A 12,888-nucleotide genomic window follows, 5' to 3' on the forward strand; every position below is an offset into this window, starting at 1 on the left:
ACAGGCAAGTTGGAGTGGGTCCAGAAGAGGGATGCCAGGATAGGGAGAAAGCTGGAGACCAGGAAGATGATCAGCATGAAGGTCAGAAGATGATCCCTGGTGGTTGGCAGCCTGGAGGGGAGAGGACTGACTTGGGGCAGGGGTGGCAATATAACTGCCTTCCATGTTTGAAAAGGCTGTCACAAAGAAGGTGGGGGGGCCTGGGCTTTCAGCTTGGCCTCAGAGGACTGGGTGAGGAATAATGGCTTGAAGTTTCAGAGAAATAAGTTTATTCTTGGTAAGGAAACAACAAAGACAGAAGGGACTACTTTAGCAGGTAGTCTTCATGAGAATTTTTCAAGGAGACCTCTGCTGGGTGGTCCCTCATTGGGGATCCCTGTTCAGGCTCACATTTGGCCCCTTGGTCTCCAAGATTCCTTCTGAAAGTCAGAAGCTTTGCTTCTGTCATATTTTGCTGCATCTGGGGATTTGCATGCCTTGCATGTAGGGCAAACTGAATATCTGAGCTGCTTTTTCCCATTAGTGGGATCTGAGGATTTTTTTTTTGTTACTTCTGATAAATAAATTCCTCTGTTGCCAATATATAGTGTTTCTTCCATTCTCTCAATGTTCTATTTTTGCAGCTGTCAAACTGACACTGCTGAGCCTTTAATAAGCTTTATTCATTTCAACTCTTTCTTCTTATTTTTCTTCCCCAAGGCTTAGAAAAGTCTATCTATTAAGCATGTTCATTTTTTAGTATACAAACAGATGTATGAATCCAGTGGCCTTTCTCTCCATTCCTACTTCTCTGTGTCTCTGAAGCTTCTGATGCTGCTCACCTCTTCCGTGACTGAGGCCATCTATTATGAGCTCCCTCTTCTCCCCCTCTTTCTAGTGCTCAGAATCCATGTTTTTATAGGTTTCAGATAGTGGAGATAGCATCAATTTGGAGTCAGAGGAGTTGGGTACAAATCCCAGCTCTGAAACTTACTCACAATATAAACTGAAGCAAATCATTTCACTCTCTGAGGCTCAGTTTTCCCATGTGTGGAATGAGGGGGTTGGCCTAGAATCAGGGGTGGGAAACCTGCAGTCTCAAGGTCATATGTGACCTTCCAGGTCTTCAGACTTGAATTCCATCAAAAGGCTGCACTTGAGAACCTAGAGGGCCACATGTGGCCTCAAAGTAGAAGGTTCCCTACCCCTGGCCTTGATTATCCCTATCAGAGTCTATAAGTCTCTCTTTCTGATGTCAGAGAGAACCTTTCCAAGGCTATAAATGACCTTGCTTACCTATGTCCTTCAATCTTCCTCATCCTGTTTCCTCCAGGACCTTGGGCTAGCCAGCATTCTTATTCTCTCATCTTTACCCTCTCCCACCCTACCAATTCCGCTTCTTCTTGCAAATATTCTTAGGTCTCTGAGTGATCTGACCTAGACCTCCACCATTCTACTGAAACTATTTTTTTTCTAAAATCACTAATAATTTCCTAATTACTAAATCCAATGGTGTCTTCCCAGACCTCTTCCTGACCTTTCTGCCACCTTTGTCACTACTGAGCATTCCTTCTCCAATACTTGTTTTCCATGATGCTGTTCTTAACTAGTTCTCCCCCCACCTTTCAGACATCTCCTTCTCAATCTCCTGAGGTTCTTCTTCTTCCTTCTACACTTAAGTATGGGTATCCTCAGAGACGTGATCCTCAGCCTTCTTCTGTTTTCTTTCCTACTCAATTATCTTATCCATTCTCTTGATTTTTCTCTTCAGTTGCAATTTTCCCCAATAACTTTAAAACATCTCAACTTGGATGACCCTTCAGCACCTCCCACTCAACATGTCCAAAAGGTTGAATCACTTGTCCACATTTTCACAGGTAGTGAATTGCAGATCTGGGATGCAAACCCCGGTGTTCTGATTCTGAATGTATTTTGCATCCCTCCTTGTTAGACTGATTGAGAGCAGAAACCAGATCTTAATTACCTTGATCTCTTCCCTGTGGCATAACTCCCTGCACATAATAGTTATATTTCCCATCACTGAAGGTCTTCAGGCAAAGGCTGGATGACCCTTTGTCTAAGGTGTAACTGGGATTCTCATGTTGGACTGGATTAAATAGCCACTGCTGGCCCTTTTAATTCTGAAATTCTGTGTAATTCTGCACTTCAAGATGACAGTCATCTTAAAACACTTCTCAGATCTTGACAGCTCCTTGCTTCTTACTTAGACTAGAAATTTCTTGAGATGAGTGACCAATTGCTTTGTTTCTTCAGTAAAGTCTTGCATTTATTTACTCAACAAGCTTAAGTGCCTGCTGAGTGCCAGGGCCTGGGACTATAGATGCAAAACCAAAACAGTTCACATCTTCAAAATATTACATTCCTTTGAGAGAAGTAGCATGTATATACATGTAGTACAGTCTCCTGGGTTAATTCCCCAACTTCCACTCACATTGACAACTGTGTGGGTTGGGGAATTCTAATAGTATTGATCATGAGCCCCCTATATGGTATGCCCGTCCTATTGATGTAAAAATTGATATCATTTAGGTTTTACAAAAGGATATTTATCAAGAAGGTATAGCATAAATAGAAGATTTTTTTAAATCTTTCCAATGAGGAGTGTACTCACTGTGCACAAATACTCATTCCCTAGGGAAAGTAAACTCAAACTTGAAACACAAAATACTAAAAAATATGTGAAACAGGGCTACCTTTTAGTTCTTAACCTAGGGAATCATTTTCCCTCCTTAGTGAGGTCTCACCAAGTTCATGGGTGTCATGGCTGGTGGATGAGTTGCTTTCCTTGAAGGACTTAGTGTCTCCAATGACAGGTCCATCTGCTACTGGACTGGGTCAAGCTGGTCATTTTTCACTGAACTCAGCTCTTGTTATTCTCAGGTCCAGTAGTCTCCTGCTACCAACTCATGATGGTGAGGGACTGCTGACGGCTCTTTCAGCCTTTCATGGCTCATGAGATAACCTGGTCCAGTCTAATAATAGCTAGCATTTATATAGCACTTTCAGAATGGCAAAGAACTTTGCATGATTTCTCATATTATCCTCACAACAACTCTTGAAGGTGAGTGCTACTATAATCTTCATTTTACAGTTGAGGAAACTGATGAAAATGGAGGTTAAGTGATTTGCTCAGGACCACACAGCTAGTAAATGTTTGAGATCTAATTTAAACTTAGATCTTTCTGAAACCAGGTCCAAAACCCTATCTACTGCTCAACTTATCTGTCTCTATTTCTGAATACCCATTTTATCTATAATTAGGAAAGAATAAATATAAAAGAGGACAAAAAATCGAGTTCTTTATATTCTTGGACCCATGGAAGCTGAAAAAGAAATAGGGTATGCTACCTTTCTCCCAGCCAGAGATTCACAGCAGCCATCCTTAATGGAAAGTTTCCAGAACAGTCAGTGAAAGGTCTATTCAAAGTTTTTTATTTAAATTGTCAATTATGGTTCCTCAACCAATTAGAACACTCGTCATTACCCCAATACCAGCCTCTCAGTCATTCGTGGTTGAAGTAAACTCATGTAGCAGCAAGCAAACTGGCATATCCAGGATGGCTTCTAGCACAGATTCTTAGATCTGTTTTACTAGAAAACCTAGCTGTTTAAGGAGTCAGCAATCTTTTTTAATTACATTCACTAGTTCAGGGGAAAAGTAAGCACCCTGAACTTCAAGAGAAAATACAAAGAAGATACATGGAAATACAAGCAGAGAAATAAAGACAAACAGACAGGGCTCTGACTTCGTGAATCAACTATACACTTTACATACATCCCTGGATTGAGAGAAGCTTTATATCTGAGCAGGCGGGGAGCTCTGAACATACAGCTGGCCACTCAGAATCTCGACCAGGGAATCACAATATCCTTCTCACAAGTGAGCCCCCAAAGCAAAATACCAACCCAGAGCATATATACACTTCCCAGAGCCAGAAGTCATCACAACCCTTTTGACTCAGTGCCTAACTAGAAATTAGCAAAAGGTGTGAAAGCCTTCCTACAAACAAGCCTCTCCTAAGCAAACTTCCCTTAATGGGCTCCAAGTGAGGCCTATTAATGGGCAGGAAGATCTTAAATCCCATTAACATTACAGCCCACCAAGCCTCTACATGTGGGGTTAGAACCTGCAGAAAATATTGTGCATGTTCTATGTAACTGTAAAGCCAAGCACAAGCAGCTGTCCAGAGGACTGCTGTTGTGAAAAGCTTCAAGTTTCTGATTACACGGTAGAGTGAACTCTCTATTTATTCAGTAACAAACCAAGACAAAACATTCACAGAAAATAAAAATACAGCATTCACCGTGTTATGGCATAACAACTTTTCACTAAAATGGCCACATGGTTTTTACCAAAGTCATAACATAGTTTTAAACAAAGCACATTCATTTAGTAATACAATCATTCTTGAGGAGGCAAGCCTCCTTAACTGACACAAAGTACATAGGGCTAAAGCTCTCCACCCCTAGGTCACATTGTCTTAATCTCTTTAATCAAAAAGTCTTCTTTCTTCTTGATTGGATATTAGTTCCCAATAATCCTTAACTTAGTCATCTAATTGTAAAGGTCAAAGTTCTCCACCCCTAGTAAATCATGATCTTCTCAGTTTGCATTAAATACCCAAGGAGATGTCTTTTCCATCTTAACTGAAGGCTGACTCTCAGCTTCCATGGTTCCCCTTCCATGGTCCCAGCTCCTGCTAGCTCCTTGTTGTCCAGCTCCTGGTCCAGTTCCTGTTCCATACTGAAGCTCACAGTGTCTAGTCCACCTCAAGTCCTTCACAGTTTCTATTCCTGGGAAGACAAAGCTCAACAAAGCCACAATAACATTCATAAACATTGCCGGCATCCTCATAAATTCACTTTCTGCCTGTGAAATCAACATAGATCCAACAACAAGGTCTGAGGAATTATAATAGTAATGGAATTTAAATATCCCCCTGTACTGGCTTGGTTTTCGGGTTGAGTGTTGAAACCCAGAGCTTGTGAATCCCACTTGTGGGATGGACTTGTTGATGTGAAAAGAGAGGGCTGAACTGGGAGGATCTGGTGCCATGGATTTAGAAAGGCACAAGCAGAGAGAAGGCCTGAGAAGAGAGAGGTAGAAGAACTTTTGGTAGCAGCATTGTGGAGGATTGCTGAGGGCCAGTTGGAGCTGCCCAGGGCTTTTAAGAGCTGCCACCCAGAGCTGCCAAGGACTGAGGAGACATGGCTGTGATGCCGGTATTTTGTCTGTCTGTTTTGATGTTGTTTTGCCAGATTTGTCTGCTGGTGAAGGATAGTGCTGTTGTTGCAGAGGTCCTGGAACCTGTTGGTTCAGAAACCCTGAAGAAGGATTTTCTTGTTGTATGTTAACAGAAATCCTGGAAGAGGGTCTTGCTGATGTTTTCAGGGGTCCTGAGACTGTTCTGCAGGCAGAGAATGAATTGGTGAGGACACTGACAATGTATCTTGTGGCCTTGTTAAGCTTTGTCTCCCCAGGAACAGAGATTTCTGAGAACTTGCCTCGGGTCAAGATGAAGAAAAGACCCCTCTTTGGATATTAAATGCTGTGATGATATCTTAACCTTGTTGTAGCTCAGGGGTAGATAGCCTTTGTGCTCTCCACTGCCCCTTTTGAGAAGGTGCTTGGCATTAACTGGTGATAATTGTAATTCAGTTGTGATCCAGGTGTGGGAACTTTTGACTTTTTTGTGCTCTGTGACTGACCAAATGAATGTACTTTGTTTATGATTGGAAACTAATCTCTACTTGAGAAGAGGGACTTGATGATTGACTAAATGAATGTACTTTCCAGGAGTAGAGTAGTACTTGGAAATTATTGAATTACACTTGGTGAATGCTGTATTTTGTTTTTCTATGTTCTGTGAATGTTTTGCCTTAATTTTTCACTGAATAAAATGGAGAGTTGCTATGCTGGTATTCTGAACCTTGGAAGTTGCCTTTGCTTGGCATTACAGGAATCAGCACAAATCATTAGTATAGTGTTAGGACATCTGGAAATGTCAACAAGACCCTCCTCCAGGATTTCTGTAAATGTACAACAAGAAAATCCTCTTTCAGGGCTTCTGAACCAGCAGTAAGGTCCCAGGGCTTCTGTAACAATAGCACCATCCGCTATCAGCAGACAAATCTGACAAAGTAACATCAAAACAGACAGACAAAGTACCAGCACCACATTCATGCTTCCTCCCAGTTCTCTCTTCTCTTTTCTCAGAAGTTCTCAATTCGGTTCTCAGAATTTTCAGGAGTTCTGGCAACTCAATTCTGTTCTCCATTCTGTTCTCAATTCGTAGCAGTTCTCAGAAATTATCAGGATCCTGGCAATTCTCATTCCCAGCAGTTCTCTCTCTGTTCAGCAGTAGCTGCTCTGCCTCTATGATGCTCCCTCCCAAAAGTTCTGGCCTCTCTCAGCTTGGGCTTTTTCTTATATATGGAATTAGCTCCTCCCTGTTCTGCCCCTTCCTGTTACATCAACAAGTCCATCCCACTGCGGGATTCCCAAGTTCTGGGTCTTAATACTTAACACAATCATTAATTTGGAACAAGGTTTTAAGTACCTGTTTGATTGCAAATACAAGGGGCAGGGAAGATCTTCAAATTCCCATTACCATTACAGTAACCTACTAGGAAGAACAAATCAGCATATGCTTTAAGGACTGGGTCCTCATTGTCCAGTCCCTCCATTACACATAAATAAACAGACAGACAGATAAATAGTTATAGATAGATTATAGATAGATAAATAGGTAGATAGATACATAGATACATACATAGATAGAAAGTGAAAACAACAAAAAAATTGAGTGGGAGAAGTACCAGCAGCTATGGAGACTGAGCACCATCCCAAATCTTGCAACTGCCAAATCAAAATGTGACCATTGATCTTGTGGTCAAATGTCTACACTGAGTGGACAAGAAGGCATGAGTCCATTTCCTTTTCCATCCTTCTTCTTTTTTTATAGTTCCTATTTCCTTTTCTCCAAAACCTTACCAGGAAAGACCATTGTCTAACAAAGTCAAGTGCCCAAGACAACAATGGTATATAAAGGATTGCTTTGTGGTTGCTCTGGGTCCTTTGACTCAAATGTCCTACATTCCATTCAGGCCACTGACTCTGTCCACGTGTTAGGTCTCTGGTGGGACTGGATGCATTCTTTTTGTTACTTCCCTTTTCCTTTTGTAAGTCACCCAAAAAAGCCTGTTTGTTTGCCTTGACCATAGTCTGTGCAATGTGACTAGAGCCCATACTGGAGCAAGAGAGCAATGGGGGTAATCCCAAAAAGCCTTGAGTAGGACTTGGCCCCTGAACCAAACCGGGAGGGATTCGAGGGGTTTGCTGTGATGAGGAGAGAATACAATCCAGGCAGAGAGGACCAACTAACAAAGTCACTGAGCCATGAGATGGGTTGTGTTGCTCAAGGAATAGAAAGCAGACTAGTTTGTCTGGAACACAGAGTGCCTGAAGGCAAGAAATGAGTAAGGAAACTGGAAAGATTGATTGGAGTCAATCTGGGAAGGGTTTTTTGGAAATGTATTATTTTATTCTTCCCCAATTGCATTGAAAACAATTTTTAAGATTCATTTTTAAAATTTTGAGTTCCAAATTCTTTCCCTTCCCTCTTCATCCCTGAGACAGTAAGCAACTTGATATAGGTTATACATGTGCAGTCATGCAAAGCATATTTCCATATTAGTCATGTTCTGAAAGAAAATACAGACCAAAAAAACCCCACAAGAAAAATGAAGAAAAAGTATACTTTGATTTGCATTCAAATTCCATCAGTTCTTTCTCTGAAGGTAGATAGCATTTTTCATTATAAGTCCTTCAAAATTGTGTTGGATCATTGGATTTCTGAGAATAAGTAAGCCATTCACAGTTGATAATTGTACAATATTGCTGTTATTGTATGCAATGTTCTCCTGGTTCTGCTCATTTCACTTTGCATTAGTTCATGTAAGTCTTTCCAGGTTTTTCTGAAACCATCCTTCTCATCATTTCTTATAGTACAATAGTATTGCATCACAATCATATACCACAACTTATTCAGCCATTCCCCAGTTGATTGATGGATATCCCCTCAATTTCCAATTCTTTGCCAATACAAAACTGATGCTATAAATATTTTTGTACAAATAGATACTTTTACTTTTTCTTTGCTCTCTTTGGGAAGCAGACCTAGTAGTGATGTTGAATCCAAGGGAATGCACAGTTTTATAGCCTTTTGGGCATAGTTCCAAATTGCTCTCCAGAATGGTTGGATCAGTTCACAACTCCACCTGCAATGCATTAGTGTCTCAGTTATCCCAGTCCCCTCCAACATTGATTATTTTCCTTTTCTGTCATATTAGCTAATCTGATAGGTGTGAGGTGGTATCTTAGAGTTGTTCTAACTTGCATTTCAGTAGTGATTTGGAGCATTTTTTTCATATGACTATAGATAGCTTTGATTTATTGGTCTGAAAACTGCCTGTCATATACCTTAGATCACTTATCAATTGGGGAATGACTTGTATCCTTATAAATTTGATTCAGTTATCTTACTATGTGAGAAATTAGGCTTATATCAGAGAAACTTGCTGTAAATTCCACCCACCCCCAGGTTTCTGCTTTCCTTCTAATTTTGGCTGCATTGGTTTTGCTTATGCAAACCTTTTTCAATTTAATGTAATCCACATTATCCATTTTACATCCTGTAATGCTTACTATCTCTTATTTGGTCACAAATTCTTCCCTTATCCATAAATCTGACAGGGAAAATTGTCCATGATCTCCTAATGTTCTTATAGTATTACTCTTTATATTTAAGTCAAATACCCATTTTAATCTTATATTGGTATATGATGTAAGATGTTGGTCTATACCTTTTTTGTTTTCCAGTCATTCATTTGTGTCTGACTCTTCATGACTCCATGGATCATAGCACACCTGGACCTTCCTCCACTATCTCTTGACATCTGTCCAAGTTCATGTTAGTTGCTTCCATGATGCTAGTGTCCATCTTAACCTCTGCTGTACTATTTTCCTTTTGTCAACCTTCTTTCCCAGCATCACCCCAATGAGTCCTTTCTTCTCATTATGTGGCCAAAATATTCAAAATATTTCAGTTTCTGTTTGAACTTCAGCATTTGCCTTTCAGGTGAATAGCCTGAATTAATTTCTTTAGGTATTGATTGATTTGCCTTTTCACTGCCTAGGGTACTCTCAAAAGTCTTCTACAGCGCCACCCAAAAGCATCTATTCTGTGCCTTTCTCAGCTTTCCTTATAGTCCAACCCTCACAGCCATACATTGCTACTGGAAAAACCATAGCTTTGACCATATGGACCTTTGTCAGCAAGGTGATGTCTCTGCTTTTTAGTATGCTGTTCAGGTTTGCCATAGCTTTCCTTCCAAGGAGAAAGTCTCTTAACCTCCTGGCTGTAGGCCATCTGCAGCAATCTTTGAGCCTGAGAATATGATCTGACATTGCTTCTATTTCTTTTCCCTCTACATCCCAGGAAGTGACAGGACCAGTTGCTGAGATCTTAGGGTTTTTTTACATTAAGCTTCAAGCCAGATTTTACACTCTTCTCTTTTATTCTCATCTAGAAACTTCCTAACTCCTCTCATTTTCTGTCCTCAGAGTTAGTATCATCAGCATATCTGATATTATTGATATTTCTCTCAGCAACCTTACTTCCAGCTTTTGATTCATCCAGCCTAATATTTTGTATGATGTACTCTGCATACAATATAAATAAATAAGGTGACAATAAGGAGGCTTGCCATAGTCCTTTTCTAATCTTAAACCATGTTCAGTTTGAACTGTTGCTTCTTGGCTCACATAAGGTTCCTCGGGAGATAAGTAGGATGATCTGGCATTGCCATATCTTTGAGGATTTGCCACATTTTGTTGTGTCCACACAGTCAGAGGCTTTTGTGTGGTCAATGAAACAGAATAAAAACAATTTATAGTCGTATGAAAAAATGTTCTAAATCATTATTGATTAGAGAAATGAAAATTAAAACAAACTTGAGATATCATTCAGATTGGCTAAAATTATTGAAGGGGAAAGCAACAAATATTGGAGCAGGAAATGTGGAAAAATTGGGACAGTAATTTTTGGTTGGTGAACTGTGAACTGATTCAATTATTTTGGAGAAGAATCTGGAATTATGCCCAAAGAGTTATTAAACTGCTATACCCTTTGACCCAACAATACCACTACTAGGTCTATTTCCAAAGATGATTACAGAAAAAGGAAAAGAGGCCATATATTCTGAAATATTCATAGCAGCTTTCTTTGTGGTAGCAAAGAATTGGAAATTGTGGGGATGCCCATCAATTGGGGAATGACTGAACAAGTTGGGGTATGTGATCCTGATGGAATACTTCTGTGCCATAAGAAATGGTGAGCTCGATGATCTTAGAAAAACATGGAGAGACTTTGTGATAGTAATGGCAATTAAAGATTCCCTTGTATTGGCTTGGTTTTCAAATTGATTGTATTAAAACCCAGAGTTTGTTAATCCCAGCTGTGGGATGGGCTTGTTGATGTGAAAAGAAAGTCCTGAAGTGGGAGGAGCTGGTGATGTAGATTTGGAGAGACACTAGAGAGAGGCGGAAGATTTTTTTGGAAGCAGCACCTCGTGGAGAGAGAGAGACTAAGAGAATTGCTGGTGGCCGCTTTGAATTGCCCTGGACTTTTGAGACCTGCCCCCTGAGCTGCCAAGGACTGAGGAGACATGGCTGTTTTGCTGGTACTTTGTCTGTCTGTTTTGATGTTGTTTTGCCAGATTTGTCCACTGGTGAAAGACAGTCCTTTTGTTGAAGAAGTCCTGGAACCTGGCTGTTCGCTAAGAAGGCCTGTGACTGTCCTGCAGACAGAGAGTGAATACTGTCCACTGGTGAGGGACAGTACTGTTGTTGCAGGGGTCTGGAGACTGTCCTGCAGACAGAGTGAATACTGTCCACTGGTGAGGGACAGTGCTGTTGTTGCAGGGGTCTGGAGACTGTCCTGCAGACAGAGTGAATACTGTCCACTGGTGAGGGACAGTGCTGTTGTTGCAGGGGTCTGGGAGCCTTTCTGTTGGTTCAGAAGCCCTGAAGAAGGATTTTCTTGTTGTATGTTTACAGAAATCCTGGGAGAGGGCTTTGCTAATGTGTTCAGGGGTTCTAGGACTGTTCTACAGACAGAGGATAAATTCATGAAGGGACTGGCAATGTATCTTGTGGCTTTGCTAAGCCTTGTCTCCCCAGGAACTAAGATTGCTGAGAACTTGCCTCGTATCAAGATGAAGAAAAGAACTCCATTTGGGTATTAAGTGCTGTGTTTAAACTTGATGTAACTCTGGGGTAGATTCAATTGTGATCCAGGGGTGGGGAACTTTTGACCTTATGTTTGGAAACTAATCTCCATTTGAGAAGAGGGGCTTTGTGGTGGACTTAATTAAGGTATAGCCTAGGGGTGGAGAAGTATTTAGAACAGAGACTTTGTAATTGATTGAATGATTGGAAGATCCTGGGGTGGGGTAGTACTTGGAGATTATTTAATCACACTTAGTAAATGCTGTATTTGGAATGATGTCATGTTTTGATCTTCTCTGTTCTTGGTTTGTCACTAAATAAAATAGAGAGCACCTATGCTGGTATTTTGAACCTGGGAAGTTGCCTTTGCTTGGTATTACATTACAGACTTGCACAAAATAACAATGAGCGAAATGAGCAGAACCAAGAGAGCATCGTATACAGTAATAGCAACATTGTTTTAAGAATAACTGAGTAAATAAATCATTTTGACTATTATAAACACCCAAATTAACTACAAAGGACATATGAAGAAAGACATTATCTGCATCCAGAAAAATAACTGATAAATAGAAGTATGTATGTGTTAATTATATATATATATATATGTGTGTGTGTGTGTGTACATATGTGTATATACATGCATACATACATATACATATATAATGATAGTCATCTCTAGGGTAGGTGAGGAGGAGGGAAGAAAAAAGGAAAAAAATAGTTGGAAGAATGCTATTGGTGTAAAATGTCATTTGCATTTTCAAATTAGTGCATTGTATTATTAGTTTTACTTAACCATTTAAGTTTGTTATAAAGTGGAAGTAATCTGAAATCTTTAAAGTAAAAATAAACTCAGTAAAACTTTAAAAAGATTTAAAAGAAAAGAAGTAGGTGATTTTTCTGGAACTCACCTGTTTTCTCCATAATGCAGCAAATGTTGGCAATTTGGTCTCTAGTTCCTCTGCCTCTTCAAAAGCCAACCTACTCTTCTGGTAATTCTGTTCGTGTATTGCTGGAACTTAGCTTTCAGAATATTATGCATAACCTTGCTGGCAAGTGAAATGAATGAAATTGTATGGTAATTTTAATACCCTTTGGCATTGCCTTTCTTTAGGATTGGGTTATAAACTGATCTTTTCCAATTCAGTGGCCACTGTTATGTTTTCTAAATTTGCTGGCATATTGGGGGCAGCATTTTAACAGCATCATCTTTTATGATTTTAAGTTGCTCAGCTGGAATTCCATCCCTCCACTAGCATTATTGTTAACAACGCTTCCTAAGACCCACTTGATTTCATTCTCCAGGATGTCTGGATCTGGATCAGTAACCACGTCATCATGGTTATTGGTGATGTTAAAATCTTTCTTGTTTTTTTGTATGTTCTTGCCATCTCTTCTTACTCTTCTGCTTCTGTTAAATCCCTACCATTCTCTTGATCTCTCTCATTTTCTTGAAGAGATTTTTTTGTTTTTCCCATTCAATCATTTTCTTCTATTTCTTTGCATTGCTCTTTTAAGAAAACCTTCTTATCTTTCCTTGTTAATCTCTGAATTTCTGCATTCAGTTGGGTATACCTTTCTCTTTCACTTTCCTCCTT

Source organism: Petaurus breviceps, unplaced genomic scaffold (assembly GCF_028583685.1).
Source record: "Petaurus breviceps papuanus isolate PSGF00001 unplaced genomic scaffold, PetGlider_PUasm1.0 90825, whole genome shotgun sequence".
In the NCBI taxonomy this organism is placed as follows: Eukaryota; Metazoa; Chordata; class Mammalia; order Diprotodontia; family Petauridae; genus Petaurus; species Petaurus breviceps.